This window comes from Opisthorchis viverrini (genome assembly GCF_000715545.1).
Source record: "Opisthorchis viverrini unplaced genomic scaffold opera_v5_481, whole genome shotgun sequence".
In the NCBI taxonomy this organism is placed as follows: domain Eukaryota; kingdom Metazoa; phylum Platyhelminthes; class Trematoda; order Opisthorchiida; family Opisthorchiidae; genus Opisthorchis; species Opisthorchis viverrini.
The window spans coordinates 207,948-215,800 of record NW_008752145.1 but is presented as its reverse complement, the minus strand read 5'-3'; positions in this window follow the sequence as shown (position 1 = coordinate 215,800).

Genomic DNA, 7,853 nt, shown 5'->3' with positions numbered 1-7,853 from the left:
CACAACAACAAGATTACAGGGGACGATATTTTGTAGTTTGATAGATGAATTCTCACGGGAGATTTTGGGAGGTGTGATCGTGCATGAGAGAGGCAATAGGCAACAAATTACCCTCGTTAAACATTTGCAAGATGTCAGTATTCAACCAACACAGACATGATTGATGAAACTGAGCAACCAAGGCTGTTGTCGGCCTTACTGAAGATAAATAGTGGTACGTCTTTACTAGTTCACATGTCCGAAAGCATTGCTGGACAACCCCTGAATTTTCCTAACAGAGAATCAGCGGAAATGCTGATCATCGCTATTGTATAACCCACTCAGTCCAACCAAATATCGAGTCAATATCAATCCAACGGTTTCTCAAAGCACTCGGTGTGACGCGATTCACGTGCGACTCACAAGACCTTAGATATTTACTAGATATTTACTAGTAGTCAATCAACATAGACACGAGAAATTGAAAGTACCCGAGTGCACAGCTTCCGGGGTTTGAATAGACTAATATGTGTAAAGATCTCAGAATGAGCTTTAGAGCTTTCAGACGCTTCCGATAGACGCTTATAGCCAGCAAAATTATTCGCCCCTTTAGACTTGTGCCATATGTGTCTAGCAAGCACTGAAATGCCAAACGAAGTCGTTTTTTTATCGATAGGGCAAGACGAGGGCAAATGACGTTCATCGAGGGACCCGAAAACGGGGAACAAATCTGACAGGTATCAAACAAGAGCCATCCATTCACACTCCCTGAGTAAACTTCACCGTATTTGCAGTATCCACTGAATATTGAATCCACTGGAATATTGAATAAACGGCCGTCATTCTCTAGTGCGGACGCTCAATTTAGCACATGGCAGAGCAATGTATGTACGCATCACTGACAAATCAAAGAAATCACCGTTTGATCTCAACTGGTGAGTTGTCGCACGAAAGTGCCACTCAAATGGGTCATGAATTTTCCGTTGAGGCGTTATAAATTCTCCAAAGAGAGCTTGGGTTAAAGTGGTCACTTGACAATTGGGAATTGATAGAGAGTTTGATGATACTGGCAAGAACATCCGCCATTTGATTATCGCCCCATGACACACAGTGTGAGCGGTTTATGGCATTCATCCCACGAGTTCAGATTTCAAGTAAGGTGAAATCTGTAGGCGGCTGATATCTAGCCAATCGATTGTGTGCGACTTTGACAATGTCCTGAAATGTCTGGCAAAACTCGGTAGCACCGATCAACTTGAAGTGTCTGCGGACATTTCTGAAAGCACATGTAGTCTATTTTCTCTGCCATAATGAGAGACCCAGAGTAAGATGGCTAATATGCTACACATTCCAGTTCCATAGCATTGATTGCATTTCTTCTCACTTCGCGATCAAAGTACACTTCACTACTCTGATTTCACTCATATTCTTAAACATTTCACCAGAACCGTCCCATCTAGCTGAAGCCAAATGTTTCAGACCTTTCTACCGTAGGAATGATAAGGCCCGGAAGATGGGATCATTATACGCGTACAACGTCCACAGCAATTCTATAAATGAAGCAAATTCTAGTGACAGCTGGTCCGTTTGGGGATTCCTCGACGTGATCCTCTCAGCAAATTTTTGTCCCGACCCATTTTCCATGTGGGACAAACAACGCGGATATTTGTCAGCCAGTCGTTTCAAGTGAGAAATGTAGCGTGATACTTGTGTTGCCTTCCCTTCGTTCGATGTCAGATGTGCCCTCAAACCAGCATGTCGATCCATCTAATACGACAGTGGGAGCAACAGCTGCGCCCACATGATACACGCCGACTCGCTACTGTCGTGATCGACCGGGAGTCTTGGATCAGCTTGGGTCCGTTACGCAAACACGTCCGTTGCAACGAACATGAATGGCGAAAAGTAGCTGGTGAACAAAAAACTACCCTCTCTGACCAATATTACAACTCAATGGATCCCCGGGAGATTCCTCTAAATGTGTAATCTCCGTATCGTTGTCACATTTTGGTTGCGAATGAGTAGAACGGAACCTACTTGTGGGCTTCGTATAATGCATGCGCTCAAAGGCTGTTTGAGTGAACTCGACCGGTAATTGCCTGGTCCACAAAGGGAATGCCCTCATTAGAGTGAAAGATTTTCATAGGTTTTCTGAGAGGCCTGCGGTCAAAGGTGCAATTTGCGATAAAGACAAACACCCATCAATGATACAAATGTTTAAAAGGGGGCACCATGCCCACTCAACTTGTTCTGGAACTTTTCCGGTCGACAGTATTTCAAATATGAATCCATGGTAACGGATAAAATCATTTTTTGTTTTTGCCCAGGTGGGAAGTTGGTCTTATTGAGATCGGCATGTGTTCACAGATGTTTTTCAGTTGTCCTTTTTTCTCACATTGGCGCGTGCTTCTTGTAGTCTGCGCCACAACAACGAAATTTCAGGGAACGACATTTTGTAGTTTGATATATGAGATCGTCAGCAAGGTCCTGGGTGGTGTGATCGCGTGTGGGAGGGGCAAAAAGCAACAAATTTCTCTCGTTAGACATTCGCAAGAAGTCAGGAACCAGCCAACAGAGACTCGAAAAACTGGAGGCACCCAAAAGCACAGCCATTGGGGTCTGAATAGACTAAGCATCCTTTTTAAAAGTATAGACAGAGAGAATCGTCGATAGTATCGCCATTGGCACTTGATGACCAAAGGGTAATTCGAGGTTCTGTACCACGTGTTCTGAGAGATATTCGTGGATATTAGGCGACCAATATCGCTTTCGGCCGATACAATTACCCCTTGCGTCTGCAATGTTCAGCTGTGCAAATACACAAGCACAAGCGCAATGCTTCCATTACCTAATCGTATTCTGGAGTCTGCGCAGGATGCCTCCACGGTGGCCAATGAACGAAATCGAGTCATGCGAACCCAAGCATTCGGACATCATTGATCGGATTCTCTCGTAAAAAGTGTCAGGATTACGGATCGATATTTGAGCTACTTACCAAGGAAAAACGTCTCACTACCTGCTGGATACATGGAGCAAGAAAAAACCTCAAACGTCAAATAGAAACATTCCACTGTAGGCCACTTCGCTTAATTAGACAAAAATCTTCAGGATCTGAACTTAATATTGTTTATCGAGGAGAAAAAATTGGAGCTTGGAAAAATTGTTCGATTCGCCGCAAGTGTTCGTCATTTCACGGTAGGACAGCAAAAATTATCTGCATCGAAAAAATTGTCATCTACTGTGACTACTCTTTACCGATAAGTAGGCAGACTGTGCCACTCCCTACATAACATAAGCGATATCAGCCATCCATATATATTTTTTCAGACTGCAAGTCAAGCATAGGCCCTCTACAGGGATTAGTTCGCCAAAGTTTCTAGCTAAGGCGATATTAGTTTAAGATACAAATTTTGATGAAGCGTGCAGAAATTTCGTCGGAAATTGCCGGGTGTCGATGAGTTGACGAGCTTTTCCAGAACACTTATCCCTAGACATTCCTCTTTAGAAAAGAGTCTCACTAACGCCAGAATATTTCGGAATCCTGGAAATCAGCCAATCCATCAAACTGATGCTCGCGTCAGAACTGGTTCCATGAACTAATTACGGATCTCAAAATGATGTAATTTGCACTAAAGAATGGAACAGATTGCCTCGTGTTACAGTTACTACGATGTTTCATGTATCCCAGTGCATTTTCACCAATAAAACTGGCCACACGTTCTCTTCAAATTCTCCTACTGTCCACTATTGTCGCTGTCTTCTTGAGGGTCATGAGAAAGACTCAGTTGTCGAGTTTCACCAAGTTTCTGATCTACTTAGACCAAATTGGGCAGAGGTCCACAAGTACTCTCCTTGACATATCAATCTGGACTTAGCATAAGACTCGGAGGCGTATCTCCTTTCATTTATAATTTTGTCATACTTGTTTTCATGTTTACATACTAAGCTTGAAAATAATTTGTTCCAAATTGTTCACGAGTCCGAAATATCGATATTTGAAACAAGTTTGCTCCCCTACGCAGTTACTCCCCACTTGCAGGTTGCCGTTATGTACATTGGGCGGCCGCGGTGGTTTCAGCCGTTTGACTTAGTAAGGATCACGGATGTTGCCGATAATCTGCAGGTATACTAACGCACATCCTCAGCAGATTACATGTGATCTCAAAGCTGAACTGAATCTTTTTAACAGTAGCTCAGATTTATTCATCTCCATCACCACAAACACTGAGTTTCCTTTAGATTTATTAGTGTTTGTGAATGCATCAAGCCTCTGTATGGTCTCGCGGCCGCTTAAGATGCAGCTGCGGTCAATATGAGCCTTGTGTTATGGAACATCGTCTGAGCACTTGTTTCAAGACGGACACAGCTTAAACCTATATACAGGCGCAAGAGATGCAAGGCGCCTGAAATGTGAAGTTCTGTTGGTAGGTGGTGACATAGTTTGGCACATAGGACCGCGCTAGTTCTGGTAGCAGCCAGCTTTGCGGACAAAAAGGTTCCTACCGAGAGAAGTTTAGCTCAGAGGACCGAGTTTCGCAAACAGGGGACATTGGGCCATTAACAGATGTGGAATTGCTTTGTTGGTACAGGCGCTTTCCGCACAACAGCTTGAATGAGACATCAATTGAAAAGTGGAACAGACTGAGTCGGTCTGTGTCCTAGAGAGGAAGCACAAGCGGAATGTTTTTTTTCGCAAAGTCAATCTTTTGTTCACAATTAAGGTTCTGTATAGGTAGGGACAATTTTGAAGTGGTAAACAGTAATTCGCAGCGTTCTTTGACAAGATAACTATATTCAACCGTTGAGTTTGGAATACTACAATTTGAAGCTATTCGAATCACCTTCCCAGAACACCAGCAAACCGATGAGTGCTCTGCTTCAAATCAGATGAAGGGGTTTTTTGAGGTGGGTGTAGGTTCCGCACGAGTCAGAATGGGGTGGCAACCGTGATTAGATTGCCCAAACCCAAGCAGCTCAAGTTGCGACATACCGCGCAAGAGAGGTTATCGCGGATACTATACATTACTCAGATGTAAATGTATCGGATATATGAAGTAAATGGTATGCTGCCGTATAGCAATTACATTTCCAAGGTCAAGTGTTGCGTGTACGTGATTGGCGCACTTGTGGAACTCGGCAGCACCAAGCTGGACGAACTGATCTGGTGTGTGATGTGGAATGTCCAAGACAAAGTCCACCGGCCTGCGGCTGTGATTGTGTGGAGCGATGAAAAATATGCTCAAACAGACTGTTTAGGATTGGTGAATACAATTAGATGAAAAGAAGAGTGTGAACGACCATGCTGCGGTAAAGCAAGACATCAACGAACCAACTGTTTTGTTCACCATAAAGCGCTTATTATTTGGGACAAATTAACATGCACAGATGGTCCCGGAACCCTGCTCTGTTGTGGGTAAACTTGTTGTATTGATCAACTGATGAGCCATTCGAGTAGTATGCGGTTATCTAGTGGTTCCCCCTCGTCTAATGTAAGATGGCGTTTATTACGGAACTTGTGGAACTGCTTTGCTGCGCTTGTTTACAATTGCGTGATTGTTAGTGAAAATCCACAAAAAATTTCAGGAAGGCGCGTGAGAATGTGTAACGTTTCAAAAACGTGATGCATATGGGAGGTTCGCTTTCAGGTACAATAGTTTGTTCACTTGAGGTCTGATAATTAACAACCCCGCGGCGAAGCGTTTTCCTCCCTATATTTGGTGCCGTGACTAGGATAAAGATAAAGATCCCGTGGCCATAACCTTCCGAGGGTAAGAATGTGTGGGTGTTCCTGGAGAATTTCGAGGATTTTGCGAAGGTGCCTGGACTAATGACCGATTCCCTATATTTGGTGCCGTGACTAGGATAATGATGCAAATCCCGTGGCCACAACCTTTCGAGGATAAGAATGTGTGGATGTTCCTGGAGAATTTCGAGGATATTGCGGAGGTGACTGGACTAATGACCGACATGGTTAAGCTGGTGCACTGTAAACCCACCTCAGCGGTCGGGCGAAGGCGGTCCTAGATGCGGTCAGAAGGGGCCTTTGGAAGGTGAAATCGGCTGCCGCAAAATCCCCTGCAGTAGAGTTCGACACACCGGCCGACTGCAAGAAGGCTATGAGGCAAATAAAGGTGGCCAGAGTGGGACCTGGATGCGGCCCGACCGTGTTCTTCGCCAGCCTTCAGCAGTTTCTGGATCAAGTTTAGAAGGGACTAGACAAAGTGTCGCGCATGCAGTTTCTGTCTAACCGGTTCGTCGAAGGCGTTCAGACTGCGCTTGGTGCCCAATTGCGTTTGGCAAGAACAACTGACCGGTTGAGTTTTGAGTAGCTGGGGTATGTGGCATGGCGCTGGAATGGCGGTGTATCTGGCGGAGTGCCACTGACCACGTTGCAGTCGCAGGAGAACAGAAGGGTTTAAACAGTAGAAAAAGAACAAAGATGACCGACTTGAATTGATCCTACAAATGTGGCATGTCTGGCCATTGGAACGACCATTTTCCTAGTACATGGCCACTCTTACATAATAAAACTTCAGATTACTCCTCTTTTCCTGGGTGGGTTGCGATTAGTGCTATGACAGTCCGTTATCGAAATGGATGGGAAGAGGGAGCTGGAGATGTGCTTGTTTGATGAGGAGCAAGGGCAGCTCTGGGAATGAGAGGGGATACCGACTAAAAACTGACAGATTGTCAGTGCACTCAATGCGCCCAGCCGACAAGTCCGTGCAGCAGGCTTTCTTGATCAACCCAGACGTAGATCGTACAATATTGGGGGCAGATTTTCTCAAGAGCATAGGTTGACCTAAGGCAGGGAAAGCTGGTGACAAAGTACGGCTCAGTCAAGTTTTAAGGTTATCCAAGCACTGCCGCCTGCGAGCTGCATGTGCGGAAGCTTTCATCGCTTAACGTATCATCAGCACAGTCCGTGGGTGAGGAACATTTCGAATTGTTTACAGGCGATGAGGATGTGCTTGGCCTCTACCCGTGAATTGAACACAAATTCCCCTGTCGTCAGAACGCTTTCGAACTTACGGCTCCCGTCCGCTGTCGATCCATCTACGGGAGGAGGTACATAAATAGATTCAAGAGGTGTTGATGAATGGCATAACTGAAGAAGCCAATAGCGCGTACAACACTTTGATTGTGTTTGTAAGGGAAGCAAACAGAAAATGTAGGTTTTGCGTAGATCTCCGGTGTTTGAATGGACTGCTCATAAATCGGGTTGTAGCTGTGCCTTCGGTTGCAAAGATTTTCGATTTCCTCCAGAATTCCCGATACTCCACTGTGTTAGACTTGTGTTCCGGATACTGGCAACTACCTATCAAGGCAGAGGTCTAGTAAGAAAACGGCAAGTAGAAATACACGAACATTCTCCATAGGCACAAAGGTCAAATAGAAAGATCATCAGAATTCTGGAAGGAGTGGGCTGGGATTGCGGAAGCTAAGAAGTCGATGGCAAGGTCCGTTTGTCGTTACCGACCGCCGAGAATCGTCTGTACAATTCAAGATGGTCGTGGATCGAAAAAAGTGGATGGGACACAGCTTCGCAAGTGGCACGATACACCCGAAGAGCCCCTAATTAGACCCGTTGACGAAGCCTATCTGACGGAGGGAAATGAAAATCGGCGGCATGCGAAGAGCCTTTAAAGGTAAAACACGGATTCACGGATTGATACACAGGATCGGAGTTTTTGCCTACGTTTCACGGGTCGCTTTTGTTCTTGTCGGCCAGTCGCTGTCGTTCGCCTGAAAAAAGGGTGTAGCACCGCTCTTTATGTTCTCAGCGCGAAGCAGTATGCTTGCCAACGCGAGGATTTGCATAAATAAATGTCTAATAGTGCTTTAAACTGGGTTCTAGAAGGAGCGTGAACAAC